A 19,258-nucleotide genomic window follows, 5' to 3' on the forward strand; every position below is an offset into this window, starting at 1 on the left:
GGGGTGCAAGGTTATCGTTACCCCCGGAACCTCGCTACTCCGTCCTTTGGGACGTCAACACGGTATTGAATTTGTTTCTTTCCTGGCAACCCAATAGATACCTGTCTTTGAAAGAATTATCTTCCAAGCTTGCTATGCTTTTGTGCTTGGTCTCCTGCAGGAGAGTTTCAGATGTTCACGCTTTGGACATCACGGCGCGTACTTTTTTCCCGGACGGGGTTGTTTTTACGATAGGTCGCAGGACTAAGTCTCATACAAGAACAATTTCGTACCTGGCTTTTCGGGACCCGCCGAAATCATGTGTGTTGGACTGCCTGAAAGCGTACGAGGATTTAACGCAGGAACTTCGCCCTCCGGGCGAGCAACAGCTCTTGATAGCTCTCAAGAAGCCACACAAAGCGGTCTCTTCTCCCACCATAGCTAGGTGGGTACGGTGGGTTATGCAAGAGGCTGATATTGACACTAAGCAGTTTGGTGCCCACTCTACGAGAGGCGCTATGGCCGCAAAAGCTTTTGCGCTGGGAGCGCGTCTGGAGGATTTAATGCATGCAGCGGACTGGTCTTCGGACTCTACTTTCAAGAGGTTTTACTTTAAACCGGTACTGAATGTGGCACAGTTGGTGGTAAGTAAGCTTTGAACTAGCATAATCTGAAGCCTCCGGTCCTGACATAGAATCGGAATTTGCCTAGTACCATGATGGTAAGTTCCAATTCTATTAAGGACACGGAGGCGAGGATTATCCCTCCCGGGGCACTATGGTGCGAACCCTCCCGTATGGTAGTAAGTAACCGATTTTGCTTACTAATGGCTTTGTTCAGATTGTTTTGTTTCTCTGTCTTAATGTTCTTGCATTATGTTGCTGTTGCATCGCATTCTTTGCCGATATTACCGATTACTCACCTCGTTTTTTGGTTCTTTCAGGGAATGTTGGATCTAAACAGGACCAATGATGAGATGGTGTGACTTGCACGAAGAAAGAGGAAGGGAGGAGACAGACATAGGACTTTGTATTGTGGTTAATGGAAACAGTTGATGGACTACGTATCCGAATACCTCCCTGGTTGTAGGGAGTTGTAGTTTTTTCTGTATTTGATGGTTCAGTGATTACTGTGAGATCTCTCTGGCTGCTGTGTTTTTGTAATAATAAAAGCGAAGAGAGATTAAAGCATAATCCTCGCCTCCGTGTCCTTAATAGAATTGGAACTTACCGTCAAGGTACTAGGCAAATTCCGATTCTCAAGCTGTACGGAGCAAAGTGCATCACCGGGAGTTGTTACGGGGGAGCACTATGGGGCCAGACTGATACCTCGCCATTACAAATTCTTACAAGCAATTTTTTAAGACGTTTGTTAGCCGTATCGGCCTCCACCCCTTCCATTATTGCGCATAGAGAAACTGGAACACCATATATACACGACTTGATTAGCATGGCCGCTTTAAATCTGTGGCACCGTATCTGGACTAGGGAAGAAACTCATTTTACGAGGGATATTATTTTAGACTGTTTGTCCCAGGACCAACGCAAGAAAATACCTTGGTTAAGGTATATTAGTGGTCTCTTAGATGAATGCAACTTGCCCCTGAACGGAAATCAACCTGAAGACCTACAACATATTAGTAAGGTTGATTTGAAAAGGAGTCTCCTGAATGTTAGGACAGCCTTAAGAGATTAGGTTTCAGGTTTTAAGAAAACTGCTATAACTTATCTTGAGGGACCAAACGCCATGGGTCTGCAGCCATACCTCGTTTTTATAACTAATGTACAGCATAGATTCGACCTAACCAGACTACGGCTGAACACATTACACCATCTTTTTGCCTTTCCTAAAAGGGGCAAGTGGTGTGCTAATCTTCCAAACTGCCCGTGTGATGGTAGATCCAAACAAAGCACCCTTCACTTTTTACTTTTTTGTAATTTTTATATAGAAATTAGAAAAATGTATCTCCGTCCAATTTTTAAAGATAATTGCCTGTACTCCTATAAAACTGCTTTTAACTATTTACGGAATTTGGAAAGAATACTGGTCTGCAATGCAGTAATTTGTTATATAATGTCAGCAAAAAAACAAAGGAATGAACTTGTTCACTTAGAAAAATTGAACTATGAATTACTATAGGTATATATGTACAATGACTGTGGTTATTTTTAAGATGTTGTTCTTCTGGATATTTTTGGGTTATAAATGGATTTTACTGTATTTTATAGAATGCTTTTATGGACATTTTGCATGATCTGAATAAAGCTTGATTTGATTGTCTGCCACAGCCCCTGTACTGTGTAATGTTGAAGATGGGCACCCCAACCTGTTAACCATGCGTCTGCTGTCAGTATAGTCTGTGGAATCGGGTCTATGAAAGGCCGCCCTTTTGCTAAGTTTTGAGGGTTCCACCACTGCAGAGAGCGATGGGTACGGCTGTCTACCAACACTAGACCGGTTAATAGACCCTGTGATTGATTCCACTGACGCACTAGACATTCTTGCAGAGGACGCATGTGAAGCCTTGCATGAGGTACGATTGCAATGGAGGATTCAATTATTCCCAGCAGTTGCATGAAGACTCTGACTGGCAATGATTGATTGGGTTGAAATTGTAATATTGTGGCCTAAATATTGTGAATCCTGGCTACATTGGGAGTGGCTAGAGCTTTGAGAGTGTTGAGGGAAGCTCCCAGATAAGACTGCACGAGTGCCGGACACAGGTGAGACTTTTGTGCATTTATTGTAAAACCCACCTGATGAAGTAGGTGTACTGTTGTCGGAGTGTGTAGTATACAGTTTTGGCAAGTGCCTACTTTAAGCCAGTCATCCAAGTAAGGGAAGACATGTATACATTGTCTTCTGAGATGAGCGGCTACTACTGCGAGATATTTGGTGAACACTCTGAGGGCTGTGGTGACGCCAAATGGAAGTACCTTTTACTGGTAATGTTTGCCTGCTATCACAAACCTGAGGTATTTGTGATGAGCGGGATGAATTGGAATATGAAAGTAGGCATCTTTTAGATCTAGAGTAGACATAAAGTCACCCTGCTGCAAGAGGGGGAAGTACTTGAAAAGTTACCATGTGGAAGTGCTCTGACAATATGTATTTGTTTAACTCTCTGAGATCTAGAATAGGTCTCAAGGAGCCGTCCTTTATGGGAATCAGAAAGTAAAGTGAATAAACAACCCCTGACCCTTGGTACTGAATGAGGACTGGTTCTATGGCTCCTTTGAGTAATACAGATTGCACTTCTTGTTGAAGCAAGTGCTGGTGGTCTGGTGACATTTTGAGATCGAGGAGGAATGTTTGGAGGATTGTTGATGAGCTCCAGGCAATTGCAATGGTGGATAATTCCAAGCACCCATTTGTCTGTTATTGATTTCCAAATGGGGAGAAAGTGTTGAAGTCTTCCTAGGACAGGTGTGGAATAGTCGGAGGGAAGTGTTGGGAAGTCACTGTTTACTTGAGGATGGGGGAGTGCGAGGTGTGGTGTTTTTACCTCTGCCCCTGGGACTGTTTCCCCTATACCCTCCTCTGAAACATCCCCTTGTAAAAGATGATTGGGAATTGCCATTGTAGGAGGAGGTGTTCTGGTCAGTGCCTGTGGACTTGGTCCCTCCCCTATAAAAAGAGCGTCGAAAGGAACCTCTATTTGAGGGAGATTGCAGCACTCCCATCGATTTTGCTACATCGGTGTCCTTTTTAAATTTTTCGAACGCTAGATCGACTTCAGGGCCAAAAAGATGTTTTTATCAAAAGGTATATTCAGGATGGATAGTTGGACCTCAGGTTTGAACCCGGATATCCGTAACCATGCATATCGTTGTAGCAAGATGCTAGTATTTACCTCACTAGCTGCGGTGTCGGCTGCATCTAGAGTGCATCTGATAGAGAAATTAGAAATTAGTTTGCCTTCTTGGACTAAATCCTGAGCCTTGGCATTATGCTCCTCTGGGAGAAACTGAAGTAATTGTTCAATTTCGTCCCAATGGGCTGCATCATATCTTGCTAGTAGGCCCTGCGTATTAGCAATATGCCATTGGTTAGCTGCTTGCGCAGCTGCCTGTTTGCCAGAAGCATCGTTAAGTTTGGATTCTTTATCTGGTGGAGGAGCATGCTTAGATGCTTGAGAGTTAGCTCTCTTTCTAGCATTTGATACCACTAAAGAGTCAAGTGGCAACTGACCCTTGATAAAAATAGGATCTGTGGGGGACATTTATATTTTGTATCTACTCTAGGAGTAAGGATTCTGGCACAGACGGGATCTTTAAAAATATCGTCTGTGTGCCTTAACATACCTTTGAGCATAGGCAGTGTCTGACTGGACTTATGGGATCCCAGAGTGTCAAAGACCAAATCTTCCTCTCAAGTCTCTTTATGTAGCTCCACCCCATGGTATTCTGCTGCTCTAGCAATAAGCTGCTAGTATGACAGATTGGCATCAGGTGGAGATGGCCTGGCAGGATAAAGGTCTGGGTCTGTATCCTGTGGAGGATCGGTTGGGTAATCCGGCCAAGGATCTGGTAATTGTGCATTATCATCGTCAATGTCACCTGTGTGAAAATGAGGTAGATGTGACTGACTAGGTGTAATCTGTAAAGGATCAAGCTGTGGTGGGGAGGGAGGGGGAGGAGATGGAAGTGTATGGAAAGGTCTAGTGCCTACACTTTTTTTCTTCAGAGGAATTTTGCATGGGCTATGATCATCAAAAAGCTTGTGCTCAGATGTTGTTTTGGCATGGATATGCCCTGTGTCTGGGTGAATATACAGTTTTTTCTGTTTTGGATCCAGTTTCGGAGGTACAGTGTCTATGTTTGGATCTGAATGTGCAGTAGGCAAGGCTATGCTTTTCGGCACCAAAGCTTTCGGAGCTGAGCCGGAATGTCTTTCGGTACCGAGGGTTCCGACTTCGAAGGATGTTTAAGTTTCGGTTCGGAACTCATCTTGTCTTTAGAGCTTGAAGAATTCGGCTGGGGAGTGGGCTTTGGCCGACTCAGTTCCAAGCCGGAAGGCTTTTCAGAGCGTTTCGGTGCCGAGCCATGAGGTGAAGCGATGGAAACTTCTTCTCGGTGCCGACGTCGGCCTTGAGGCGGAGGTGGTGCCGACGCCTTAGATTTCTTAGGGACGGTGGGTGGGAGGGGGGGAGAAGGTGTATTCGGTACTCACGTCCCCTTGTCCCTGCGGCACATCATCGTCATGGAAGTCAATCTGTAAGTCTGATCTGGAGTCAGACACAGCTGAAGCCAGCTCCTCCTCTGCCACTGATACCTCTTCTTGTTCGGAGTCTTCACCGATGAGGTCTGGTGTGACATCTAACCGCTGCATATCTCTCGACGTCGAGCTCGACAATCACGGAGAGTTTTCCTTGATCTGAAAGATCGGCACGTGGTGCAGTCTTGCTCTTTGTGCTCGGGGGAGAAGCACAAATTACACACCGGATTAGAGTCTGTACGTGGATATTTCACGTGGCAAAGGGCACAGAATTTAAATGGAGTCCGTTCCATCGACGGGGAGCCCGACGGATACGAATGGGCCGGAAGGCTGCCCGCAGATCTTCTGGTCGAAATGCCGAAGTTTCTTGAAATTCGAATTGAACCGCGGAAAGAGAAGCACGTTCGAAAACAATACCGTCGAGGTTGAGAGAACTGCGCCGAGGGGGAACCCATGGATCGATTCCGAAGCGGAGCGCAGCAATACCCGTCCAAACACGATGGCAGAAAAAAACAATCTAACAATATAGTCGATGCCTATGCGCACTATCACCTAAAGGAGGAGTCACCTACCTCGTGACTGGAAAGAATTCTTCGAACAAAACCAACTTACAAACATCTGGACCAAACACTAGATGGCAGGAGAATACAAAGCATGCGAAATTGAGGTGTGTCCACGTTGCGTTTTGCGCTGTTTCCTGTCGCGGGCACTAGGCCGAACCACACAAGTGAGGTACCATTCTTCTCGGAAGACTTTGGGGAACGCGGGGTGGGTGGACACCAACAAGATGTACTGTCCTTAATTCATGGGGACTACCTAACATTACAGGTCATTTTCCATGCGGTGACTGTAGCGTGTGCCATCTCACCACAGCCACAAAAACACTATCCCTAGAACCTGGCAGAGAATGGTCACAAAGAAAACATACAAACTGTAACACCACTAATGCAGTATATTTAATTACCTGCCCGTGTGAACTTCGTTACATAGGGATAACAACAAGGAAAGTGAAGCAGAGGATCTGTGAGCACAGGAGCACTATTAGATGCAAAAAACAAACCACGCCTTTAACAGAACACTTTCTTCAACACAATCATACACCCAACGATATGCGTTGGACGATAATTGAAACTGTGACTGGTACTAACACACAGAAATATCTGTATGAAAAAGAACAACGCTGGATACACAGATTGTCCACCCACAAACATGGTATGAACGATTGCATACCTTGGAACTCTGTGCCATGTAATTTTAACTGAACTACTGTTTTCCTTTCTGTAGCATTCCTCCCACGTGTGGAAGGTCCTACTCCATGTAAATATATTTTTAATAATCACTCTTGACTCCTCTTATTACCTCACCTATGACCAGCCATTCACCAGCAAAAATCGACCTGTCGCTTTAAGAATTGTCTCCTCACTCCAGGCCATGCCCACTAGTCACGTGACGTATAACCAGGAAGTGAGGAGTATTTAGTTGAAGCCTTGCTGCCCATTCAGTAACATCCGGGCGCCTGGGGGAAGCACCGCAGGTTTGTGGCAGGCAGTCGGTGAGCTGAGGTAAGAGTATGTAGGGAAGAGCTGGTGGCCACGCACACGTGAGGCACTTCGAGTTAAGTGTTCTGATCATTGCCGCCCGTGTTTTGTGTTTCTTGTCCAACAGTAATGCAGCACCGTCTGTCTCCCTTATGAGCCCATGACACGATTCGAGTAAGAATCGCGAGTGAGTCTTGATCCATTTTCCCTTTTTTCCACCGTGTTCTGTTTTTAAATAATTTTCCTTAGCGCACGCATGTCACAAATAGAGTCTTTTTCACGTGCGTCTTTGTCCGCTCTATAGAATCACACATCAAGTATAATCACAATTGCTGTGTAGCCGTAAGACACCCACGATTTCCACAATGATTTAGTGGGTTGATGCTAATTTCGCATAATATGGAACGAATGCTCAGTTCCAACAACCAATGGTAATTACATGGGGCGCATAACTCAGAATGAGGTGATTATATGCGCATAAATGAGAGTTTACACGGAAATGAGCACTGTTCATTCTAACTCTAAATAGATCATTTTCTGATTGCCCAGAACTGTATGTGCTTTTTTCAGGTTCATCTGTACACAGAGGACTCCCTGAACCCTTTTTACCACCTGCGCAAGTATATGTAGGTGGCACACAGACGCTCCAGGGTTGGATGCACCTTAGTGCGTGTAGACCGCCCGGTGTGTCGATAGGTCCTAACGAAAACCTGTGATTACACTTAAAGGTTGAAACATGTAGACCATCAATATTTGGATAATACTTTAGGTCAAATTAAACCTACATTAGTATTACATTTCACCACTTTTTTAATCGTGACCCTGCTGCTCCAAATTAAATTTGTTAGGGAGTACAGTAGGATTACTTTTAACTTTATTTCACTCACTCACACACGTCACTTACACGTACTGATATAATAACAAACCTGCTCCGCTGTAATCAGGCGTTGAAGCACACCCGAGTGGTATTCGACTGCTCGGGTGGACCCCGATGATGAAGCATGTCACCAACTAGGTTGGTGAGTGAGGGGTTTCATAAAAAAGAAATAATTTATCTTTTTACTTCTCTGAGAACTCTCTAACAGACAGAGAGTCTTTACCTTCTCTCATTTAAGGATACCCCCTTCTTTGTTTATTTTGGAAATTTGTGGATCCATGCAGATTCCAGAACTTTCCACCACAAAAATGTGGGGAAAATGTGGGTTTTTTGACTTGCAAGGGATTCTGGGTAACAGAACCTGGTGGGAGACAGTCAAGTAACAATGCTGGATTACCCTGGGAGCCTAGTTTTAAAAAATGTATAGGTTTGCTAGGTTTCCCTAGGTGTCGGCAGAGCTATGGTTAAAAAACTACAGCTAGGCACTTTGCCAAAAAAGGGTCATTTTTCATTGTGAAAATGTGGTGTGTTCACATTGGATTTTGAGCCATTTCCTGTCATGGGCACTATGCCTACCCACACAAGTGAGGTACCATTTTTATTGGGAGACTTAGGGTAATTCGGATTTGTAAGGCAACTGTTATCACCTATTGATTTTCGATGCATTTCTGCCTTCCAAATGATAGGCATTGTGTAAAAAAGGAGTCATTTTGAAAAATGACCGATAATTCTCATGCTAGTATGAGTATTCCCCATTTTGGAAATGTGCAAATATCTACTGTTTCTAAACTCTATATTTTGTTCCCATTTCAGAAATACATAGGTGTCTTTCATACCGATTTTTCGATGTATACATTTTCCCACAATAATTGCTATTTACCCGGTACATAATAAAAAGCCATTGCAAATTGCTGCTCAGTTTTTGACTCTCGGTTCGTCGGGTTCTTGGTGAACCTACAAGTCCTATATATCCCCACAACCAGTAAGGTCCAGCGTGTGTAACGGTATATTGCTTTCAAAGAGCTGTCATAATTAGAAGTAGTTACAGGTGAAAACATTGACATAAAAAAAAGGCTGTTTTTTTCAACTAATTTTCAATTTCTCCTATATTTAACTGTTAGTTTCTATAAAGAAACCTTGATGGATCTACACAAATGACCCCTTGCTGCATTCAGAATTTTGTCTAAGTTTCTTAAAATGTATAGCTTTCCAGGATCCATTATTGCTTTCATACCCATTTCTACCATTAACTGGAAGGAGGTTGAAAGCACAAAAAATAGCAAAAGTAGGCTATGTCCCAGAAAAATGCCAAAACTGTAAAAAATGTTGGTTTTCCGACAAAAGTCTGTCATTCCCTAAAAGCTGGGAAAATGGTGATTTCAACCCCACAACCCTTTTTTTGATACCATTTGCAGGGAAAACCCCAGACACTTTCATTTGCAGCCCTTTTTTCGCATTTTTACCTAAAAAAACAAAATGTAGCTGTATTTTGGCTAATTTCTGGGTCTCCTCCACGGGAATCCACAAACCCTGGGTACCATTAGAATCCCCATGATGTTGGAAGAAAAGGACGCAAATTTGGCGTGGATACCTTATATGGTCAAAACGTTACAGGGGCCTAAGCGTGCACTACCCCAAATAGCCGAAAAAAGGCTTAGCACAGGGGGGAGTCCTAACAGCAAAGGGGTTAAGTGTATGAACACAAGCATTATGTTTGATATCATGCTTACTTTATCAAGGATTTGAAGCTTCAGTTTTTTCAATTCTCTTAATACTTCATGGCAAGCATCACCAGATAATTTCTGATATTCCAATTTATTGTCATTGTCAACAGGTAGCATTAGTAGTCGATATAGTTATTCCTTTAATGTTATATGCAGCTAAACCTGCTGGTGCGGTTACTACACATGACAAATTTGGTTCTGTACTCTTCTGTAGATAACCAATGAGGGCTTTAATTAGGAAGCTTTTTCCAGTGCCAGCTTGACCCTCTGGGACTGATTATGCAAAAAGGAGGTGAACAAAGCCGGCACTGACACCCTTATACACAGTGCAAGCAGGGTGGGGAGGAGTGAAAAGGTAGGGTGCGCCTTTTATAACAAGTTGCAACACCTATCTTTTGGATGTGATGGTTTGCCAAACCAGGAGTAAGTGCTTGATTCTGTCTCCCACTAGTTGGGCCCGCTGAGAACAAACTAAGCGGTTTGATTGTAGGTGCCTCAGGGGAGGAGGAGTGGGAGGACTGGGGGCCCTGTTAGTCTCCACGCTTTCTGTCAGTTCTGCATCCCCAAAAAGAGTGGGCTGTCTGATGCGTTTAAGGGTAGGAATGCTTCCTCTTTCTACCTACTAGCTACCTGGAATTGCCCCTATATTTCCAGAACTGAAAGGGAAATGGCTTTGCAGGGCTCAGAAAGAATGCAATTAGCTCTGCTGCCTTGAAAGCATTCTTAAAGTTGAGTATGCTTTCTCTCCGAAAAGGTGAGACCTATTAAGGGCATGGTCATTAGCAATGCCTGCACATTTCTAAAGAATTCAGTTGATCTTATCCTAGTAGGCTGAAGAATGTAGTCCGTAGTATTCAGGCCTACATGGAGAACATATGTGGCTGCACCCTGCCCCTTAGCGATCGTCTGAGCCACAGAGGCCCTAAGGCCATTCAGGACTGCTGACAAGATCTCGCAGGCCATGTCCCAAAGGGGATGTTTGAATTGCCTTAATACACAGACTCGGTTTTAAGGATCTCAGTGCCAGGCTGGCAAAAGAAAAACGATATTTTTCAAGGCATTAATCCTTTAGGATTCTCTAACCGATGGATTAGTCTGAAATGAACTGGGGGTTCATCTTGCTGGTCAAGGACTAACCAATGAGACTCTCCAGAGTAGGGTGGTCATTGAGAAAATCTGGGCCACTGGGCACCGGCATATGTTGCCTGGCCACCTGCCGACTACCAGGCAGGCAAGAACATGCTTTCAACCAGGTAGTATCATTAAATGGGAGCAAGGGCTCAGATGTTGCTGGACTAGACAGCAAAATATCTGTCAAAACATTTGTTTTACTCTCAGTGAAGGGCAGCTTGAATTCTAGTACTACAGCTGCCCTCCAAACCACCAGGTTTGGCCCATGTTTGAGTCCAGCTTTGTCTCAGGACACGAATCAAGCCCACTGCAGTTTTGTAACTCAAAATACAAAGAACCATAAGTATAATGAGGGGGAGCAAGCCATCCCTATCACCATCATCAGTTTCCTGATGTGCACCCTGCTCTGGCACAGGACCACAATGAGAACCATAATAAAATGAAGCCCTTGCTGACAGCTGAGATGCAATAGAGGCACTGAGTTACAGTTAGGGTTCATGACAACTGTCTGCTCATTTGTAATTAGTATGACATCGGCAGAGACGTAGCTTTAAAGGGGGGGGGGGGTGTTACACCCCACCTAAAATTGTATTTTCAGATGAATAATTGGGTACATGTGCATTTAGTCGCGTATGGTGAGGTGTCTGTCGGATTTTACCTGTGATTTTTGCATTCACGCACTGAAAAAAACCACACACATATCTCTAATTTGAAGGTCCTAAAAATGTTTATTTCACAAAATATTTTTTCTCTCACTTAGCACTCCTATTAATCTGTATACCTCTCATTCTCCACTGCCTCCTAAGCCCCTCTCATGCGACCTGCTTGTCATATAATGTATTTTAACTTGATATGCCAGCGTGATGGTCAGGAAATCTGATCCCCCCCCCCCCCAAAAAAAATCTTACTGATGAAGCTACGCTCCCGGACAATGGTCGAGCTCGCCCTGGCATCAGTACTGGATCAATCCTACATCACAGGTGGCACTGGTATCGGCAGCTGGCGATTATCTTCAAGCAGTGAGTGGAAGTCTGTACCAAAATCAGTACAGGCCTAGCAACTGGTTATAAGAAGATAGACGGCGCTAGAAAGGACATGTCTGTTGTAACCTGACTAAAGGCCCCTGTAGTTCCGTGGAGCCTGAAGAACTCCAGGTAGTCGGAAGAACACTGCAGATTTACGGCATGACTGCTTTGAAGGCCTTGATCTGCTGAGTGGTTTATAGCAGTCCAGAGACCTTGGGATGCACGTGGGCTAACTGAGGAATTTCGACTTGAAACTTAAGCCTCAATACCCTTACGCCTTAACGTTGGAGTCAGACAGACAGGATGGGGCTGAGTCTTGATTTGCTTTCTTGTGCTTGGATGTCGATTTATCTGAAGATTTTGAGCTAGAAGTGAAGCAGTCATGAGAAGGGCTTCATAACCGGGACATGGACCGGGACCGCGACTTGGAGCGGGGTCTGCATGAATATCATGACTACTTCTTGTGTTCAGTGACATAAATCGTTGCATCCCAGTCTCAAATTGCCTTCAGGTGCATCAGAGTGCATTCATCACACGACCGAGTCATGCCTGGGGGCCACGCACTAAAGCCACACCTTTTGTGGGTCCATAACTGGCATTTGCTTCCTTCAGTTGCGGCATGGTTTGAATACTGTTGTTTTGGGTGGGGCCATCGTTCCCTTGCACCCTGTGAAAACGTTTTGGGGAGTTGGCAGAGGACTGGCAAATTTGGGAGCAGAGCTCTGGATCCGTGTCAGAAGGCATGGAAAAAAAGGAATGGATATCTGCCCACAGGGTTGCTGCTTATATGCTGCTCCGCTGGGGCAATATGTAGACAGCATGGAACCACAGAACGATACCTATTGGCACATGGCAACTACAAAGTTCTCCAGACACAGTCTGGTGCCAGGGGGATATTCTAACTTAAGGACACTGCCCATTTCCTACACCATGAAAATCTTGTCCCTCATCATACACATTCTCATTATTACTGTTGTTATGCACCTGAGAACCATCTATTGTACAGATAAAAGGCTCCACCTCGGATACAGGAGTACAAGTCAGAACATCAGAACCTGTGATGGAGTCTGCGAACACTACATGAGAGGAAACTGCAGTGTTGAAACATTATGTTCTGTAAAAGGCTTCATTATCTCTTGCAAAGATGTTAGGAAGTCCAATGGAGCCTGAATCATAGGCATAGGTAGGGATAGGTATTGTCTGTTGTCTTGTCGTAGACATTGAGGTAAGGGCATAAATTGTTGGGCTCGATTCACAGAAGTAATCTGAGACAAAATCCTAAACTTACAACTTTTGGTATTCACAGAAGGCATTTAGTAGTCCCAAGTCTGTCTCAAGTCTGTCTTAAGTCCAACTGAAGACAAAATCCTAACTTTACTACTACTAAATGCCTTCTGTGAATACCAAAAGTATTAAGTTTAGGATTTTGTCTCAGATTAGTTCTGTGAATCTGCCCCGTTGTGAGCATCTATTCTGGTAACAGTGACAATACTAAACATCATCATTTTCATCATCAGAAACATGTTTGACATGATGAATTTTCAACTGCACTGAAAGTGTTGCTTCTGGTTCGCCATCATCTTTATTCGATCTGAAAAAAAACCTCAATGAGATCTATTTTCTCATAACTAGCCTCATGATTTACTTCAAGGATCGCAACCCTGTACTATCTAAGGCCTAGATAATCTTTCTGGGGCACTGATGGATCCTTTTAAGATGTGATGATCCTTAAAATGCATCTCGTGCTTTTTTTTTTTTGCTTTTGTAAAGGTTGTAATTAACTGTACAATAAATGATCTATTAAATTACTTTGACTCTCCTGATCACCTTCAGTGATTACTGGTTCTTGCAGAATGAATTAAGGTGATCCGTTCTAAAATTTAAAGGCAATACTGGAAGCGACTGTACTGGCCAAACTGAAGGAATTGGTGACTGATCTGGAGCACAGTAAAGAGGCTCTGTAACTGCTTAAGCACTGGTTGCAAAGCAAAGATAGTGGAGCAACCAACAATATAGCAACCAATGACACCACAACAAACTGTGCCACAATTGATGGAGCTGCAACCCATTGTGCCACAACAGACAAAACCGATGCCATTGATGCTATATTTGATGCTACCTTTGCCAATAGCGCTGCAGATGACTCAAATGTTGATGGTGTATAGTTGGAATTGTTTGCTTATTGCCATTGTAAATGAGTATCCAGCCAACGGTTATGAAAGTGTCCTTGACTGAGAAGTCTTCTGCACATCTAACTGCCCGCCAGTGCTGAAGACAAAGATGGTGCTCAAGGCCAGGTTGCAGCCGATGATGAAACCATAACCAACAAACTGGTTTTCCCAGCCAGTGAGGCTGTATAATCCAATGTTGTACATTTCTTACAGGAATATCTGTCACACTATGCAAAAGAGATCTGGTACCAGATACAGAGTAGGTTTCATTGGTGTAGATTACATTTTGCCCCTAGTTGTAGGTGTATGTGACAGGCTTGAAGCTTGTGCATTAATTGGCAAGCTTAGTCAGAGTTTTTCATCAATACAGCAATGGTTTGGACAGGCTTATTTGCGACCATTTCTAAGGAATGTTTAAACTTTACCTTTGCTGCTACAGGATTAGATGATGCAGATTTTTCCTCATCAAATAGCCCTGAGTCCATGTCCTTGAGGGTTTTCTAATAATGTATGACAGTGTCACATACTTTTGGATACACTAAGTGTTTGCAATCCATAAACATCTTTATCTTCCCACTGGTAGTACACTTTTTAAATTGTAACTGCTGTAAAGGTTTCTTGGCTATCTTCAGCAAATAGTACACCACCATGGATATTGTATCGGAAACTGTAATATTTTGAAAATCTTCAATGCTAAAGTGAAATGCCATAATCTGTGGCTAAATAGACAAAAATAGAAGAACAGCCTCCTTAGGATTCCCTTACCTTAACATGCAGTACAAAATCTGGCAGTTGGAGCTTCTCTGAAGGGTTTAGAGCTTGATGCGTATCCACCCGAGTGGTCGCACTTTGGGTCATAAAAAGAGGAAGACAGGCTGTATGTGTCCATAGCTATTTTTAGGGGTTAGAGCTTCATTGATTACTACTACTACATAACATTGTTTCCTAAGGTTATCCTACTTGACAATAGGGAATATCTAGCATGTTAATCAGACGATAAAGAACCTTCAGTTGCATAAGTCCACAAATAAGGTACAGGTCTTTTGACATGAAGCACCAGGAGGCAAAATAATACGTTCAGAACAAATGTAAGCTTCTTTGCAAAGATGTTCTCTAGAGATACCCATGCAAACTATGTCTTGGTCATAAAGCTGTCGGAACACAGGATACGCATCTTTCATTCCTTCACATCCCTACATGGGCCTGAGTCACACAGGTAACTTACACTCTTTTGAGTTAGTGTACTACTTTTAGGTATACAGAAACAACACTTTTGTAGTAACTTACACTTTTATAGTACGTCCAGCCCTAGATATGGCCAACCACTGGAACTGCAAAACACTTGTATAGAAAATAATGGAGGCAGGGACGCAATACAAAAGTGTAAATTATTTAAAAAATTGTAGTTTGTGATTTGCACTTTGTAGTATGTTTTGTAGTACCTACTGTAGTACTACAAAATGCAGTTTGTGAATCAGGCCCCATGACTTACATATTTAAGAACTGTCCTCACCCCGACTCCAGGTTCGCCATCCCCACAACCCTGGTGCACCCTCATCAATTCCAGAAGCACCCTCATCAATTCCAGAAGCACCCTCACCCCTCCACATGAGCACATCTCCTCAATCCCTTTCCCCCACACTGCTCTTTCACTCCTCTCCAAATCACAAATTCTTTATCTTCACTCTGAAATGACCCTCTCTCATTTTAGCTACCTTATATTTCTCCATCCACTCTTCTCCTCTATAGACCACTCCCTTTCCCTCCCCTCCTCATCCTTTTCCTGCAAAACCTCCTATCACGTCTTCCCCTCCATCTTTCTCTTGTGCCCTATGGAAGAAATAGGTTTGCCGCTGTAGACATCTAATCAATTGCAGAGACCCTGATGAAGGAGGACTCAGAGCTAAGTAAGGCATGACCCAATGGGAGACTGAGGTCTGGGATTATCATAGGCAACAGGTTGAGGGAACATCAGAAATATTGGGACAGGAAATAGGGGGATACAAGAAATTTCAAGATGCAATAGTATAGGGACATTAAAAATTAGAAACGAGCTCCAAAAAAACAGAACTATTGAGAAGCATTGAATTAGGACAAAAACCTAAGCCATTTGGCAAGGTTTTGTATAACCTGATCCCAGGTCCAGAACAAACTACCCAGACAGGAAATAACTCAACCTCAGGCATGGCACTAGAACTACTTTAAACCGCATGTACTTAGAAAATTTAGAAAGGCAACAATAGTAAAGATCATAAAGAGGACTGTGAGCACTCTAAAAAGTGCCTTAGCATAGCTGACTCTGGTTACGGTGGATGGCTTAGAGAGTCAATCTACCACTACAAATCACCACACACAGAAAACCCAAACATTAACCAGAAGGAAAATGTTACTTACCCAGTATGCATCTGTTCTTGGCATATAGAGCTGTAGAGTCATATGCTTTAGCATAGATCGTCATCTGGTGTTGGGTCCGGATGTTTGCACTTTGTTTTTGTTCGAAGAAGTCTTGTAGACACAAGGTAGGTGACTCCTCCTTTCGGTGATAGTGCGCATGGGCATCGACTTCATCCTTAGATTGTTTTGCCATAAAGGGTGATGATGGAGTTAGTAAAGTAATAAGAGAGATGTCCATGTAAATTGTATCTAAGTAAGATATCACTGCAACAGGTAAAGGTACCCGCGGAGGCGGGTGGGTGCATATGACTCTACAACTCTATATGCCAAGAACAGATGCATACTGGGTAAGTAGAATATTCCGTTCGAGGCATATGAGCTGTAGATCAAGTACTTTAGCATAGACTATAAAGCTGTTATTTTTGAAGTGGTGGCTAACCTGTAGCGGTTGCAGTTGTTTAAGGACCACTTTGCTTTGGTGTATTTGCAAAAATGGCTCCTCTATGGTTAGTGCCTGAAGCTCACCCACTCTTCTTAGAGAAGTGATGGCTTTAAGGAAGGCTACTTTCCAAGTGAGAAATTGTATTTCGCATTTGTGCAACGGCTCGAATGGTGGACCCATAAGTCTTGTAAGGACTATGTTAAGGTTCCACACTGGAGAAGGTGGAAGTCTGGGAGGAATGAGTCTTTTGAGTCCTTCCATAAAAGCTTTAATAGCGGGTACTCTAAAAAAAGACAAGTGCTGTCTATTTTGAAGATATGCAGCTATTGCAGCAAGATGTAAGCATATGGATGAGTACGCTAAGTTAGAACGTTGCAGGTGTGATAGATAACAAATGATGTTTTGTATTGAAGCATCTAGTGGATTGATGTGATTGTTGTTACAATAAACAACACATTTCTTCCACTTTGCTGCGTAGCATGCTCTTGTGGTAGGGCATCTAGCCTCTTTGATAACATTCATACAGTCTGGCGGAAGATTAAGGTAGCCAAACTCTAGGATTTCAGGTGCCAAATCGCAAGGTTGAGCTGATTGGGATCTGGATGTCTTATCTCCCCATGGTTCTGAGTAAGGAACTTGGGGGAGAGGTGTAGTTTTTAGAGTGGAACTACTGATAGTTCCAACAGAATTGCAAACTAGGGTTGTCCGGCCCATGTGGGAACAACTAGGATAAGCGTCAGGGATTGCTGTTTGAGTTTCCGAACCACTAATGGAATGAGTGGGAGAGGTGGAAAAGCGTAAGCAAATATCCCTGACCAATTCATCCATAGTGCATTGCCTTTGGACAATGGGTGTGGATGTCTGGACGCGAAGTTTGGGCATTTGGCGTTCAGGTGGGCGGAGAACAGATCTATCTCTGGGAAGTCCCACATTGGGAAGAACGGGAGGAGAACTTGAGGGTGAAGTTCCCATTCGGTTATCTCCTGTAGTTGATGACTGACCAGATCCGCAACTTGGTTGTGAACTCCTGGAAGACGTTTTGCAAGGAGATATATCTTTTGAGGTATGGCCTATCTCCAGATGCTCTGTGCTAACTGTGACAGCTGTAGAGAGTGCGTCCCCCCTGTTTTTGTATGTAGTACATGGCTGTCATGTTGTCTGTGCAAACCAGGACAGTTTTGCCTACTAGATGAAGTTGAATGGCTTTCAATGCAAGACAAATTGCAAGCAGTTCTAGATGGTTTATGTGGAGTGTTTTTTGTTGTGGCGCACACATGCCCTGAATGGTATGTTTTCCCATATGTGCTCCCCCAACCAGTGAGGGATGCGTCAGCTGTTATCACTATCTGTGGAACCGGATCGAGAAATGGTCGTCCCTTGGAAAGGTTTTATATGTTCCACCACTGCAGAGAGCTGTGAGTACAGCCATTCATCAACACCAGATCTGATAACTGACCTTGAGCCTGGTTCCACTGATGTGCTAAGCATTCCTGTAGGGGACGCATTTGAAGGCTTTCATATTTAACAATTAAGATGCAAGAAGCCATCATTCCGATTAGTTGCATGAACACTCTGGCTGGTAGTGAGTGTTGAGGCTGAAACTGTGAAATTAGAGCTTGCATGTTGCTAATTCTGACTGGGTTGGGGTACGCTAGAGCTTTGCGAGTGTCTATTGTGGCTCCTAGATACACTTGCGTGCTGGATGGTTGGAGGTGAGACTTGGTGCGGTTTAAGGCGAACCCCAAGTTGTGAAGCAATTGGTCTGTCCTTAGAGTGTGATGTATGCAGCTTTGTTGTGATCTGGCTGTTATAAGCCAGTCGTCTAGGTAAGTGAAGTCATGAACATGCTGTCTTCTTAGATGAGCTGCGACTACTGCGAGGACTTGGTGAAAACCCTGGGTGGCGTAGTTACTCCAAATGGGAGGACTTTGAATTGGTAATGTTGTCCGTCCACCACAAACCTGAGATATTTTCTGTGAGCAGGGTGGATGGGAATATGGAAATAGGCCTCTTTTAGGTCTAGAGTGGATAGAAAGTCGCCTTGCTGAAGTAGTGGGAGCACCTGTTGGAGTGGGACCATGTTGGAGTGGGACAATGTGGAAGTGGTCCAACTGTATGTAGATGTTTAGCTATCTGAGGTCTAGTATAGGCCTGAGAGAGCCTTCCTTTTTGGGAATTAAGAAATACAGGGAGTATACCCCGGTCCCTTGCTGTATTAACGGAACAGGTTCTATTGCGTGTTTTTGTAACAGAGATAGAACCTCTTGCTTTAAAAAAGTGAGATGTTCCAGTGACATTGCATGTGCTCTTGGAGGAATATTTGTTAAAGTGTTTGTAAGCTCCGGGCAGTAACTATATTGGATAATTTGTAATACCCACTTGCCCGAGGTGATTGAATTCCAGACAGGTAAGAATTGGGAGAGACGTCCTCCGACAGGAGTGGGATGATCGGGGGGTAGCAGAGGGAAGTCATTGTTTGTTTGCAGGGGAAGAGCGTGTGGAATTACCCCTTCATCTTCCTCTATTAGTGTTCCCTCTATAACTTCCTCTAGAATATCCTCTGGGTGAGGGGGATTGATAGTTGCCCTTGTAAGAGGAGGAGGCATAGTCAGTGGTGAATATGCTACTTACCAGTATGCATCTGTTCTTGGCATGTAGGGCTGCTGACATTCATATCTGTGCATAGATCGCCGCCTAGTGTTGGGTCCGGATGTTTGCACGTTGTTGTCCTGGAAGAGTCTTCGAAGTATCCCGAGATAG

General features: G+C 43.7%; 1 protein-coding gene and 1 pseudogene across 3 annotated transcripts in view; both read right to left on the minus strand.

The window, feature by feature from the left end:
- Window positions 1-19,258, minus strand: part of SMARCA2 (SWI/SNF related BAF chromatin remodeling complex subunit ATPase 2) — a 1,761,756-nt gene that overhangs the window by 1,078,784 nt on the left and 663,714 nt on the right. The window lies entirely within an intron of this gene.
- Window positions 3,438-5,310, minus strand: LOC146865976 (uncharacterized; annotated as a pseudogene).

The sequence above is a fragment of the Triturus cristatus genome, chromosome 2_1 (assembly GCF_964204655.1).
Source record: "Triturus cristatus chromosome 2_1, aTriCri1.1, whole genome shotgun sequence".
NCBI lineage: Eukaryota > Metazoa > Chordata > Amphibia > Caudata > Salamandridae > Triturus > Triturus cristatus.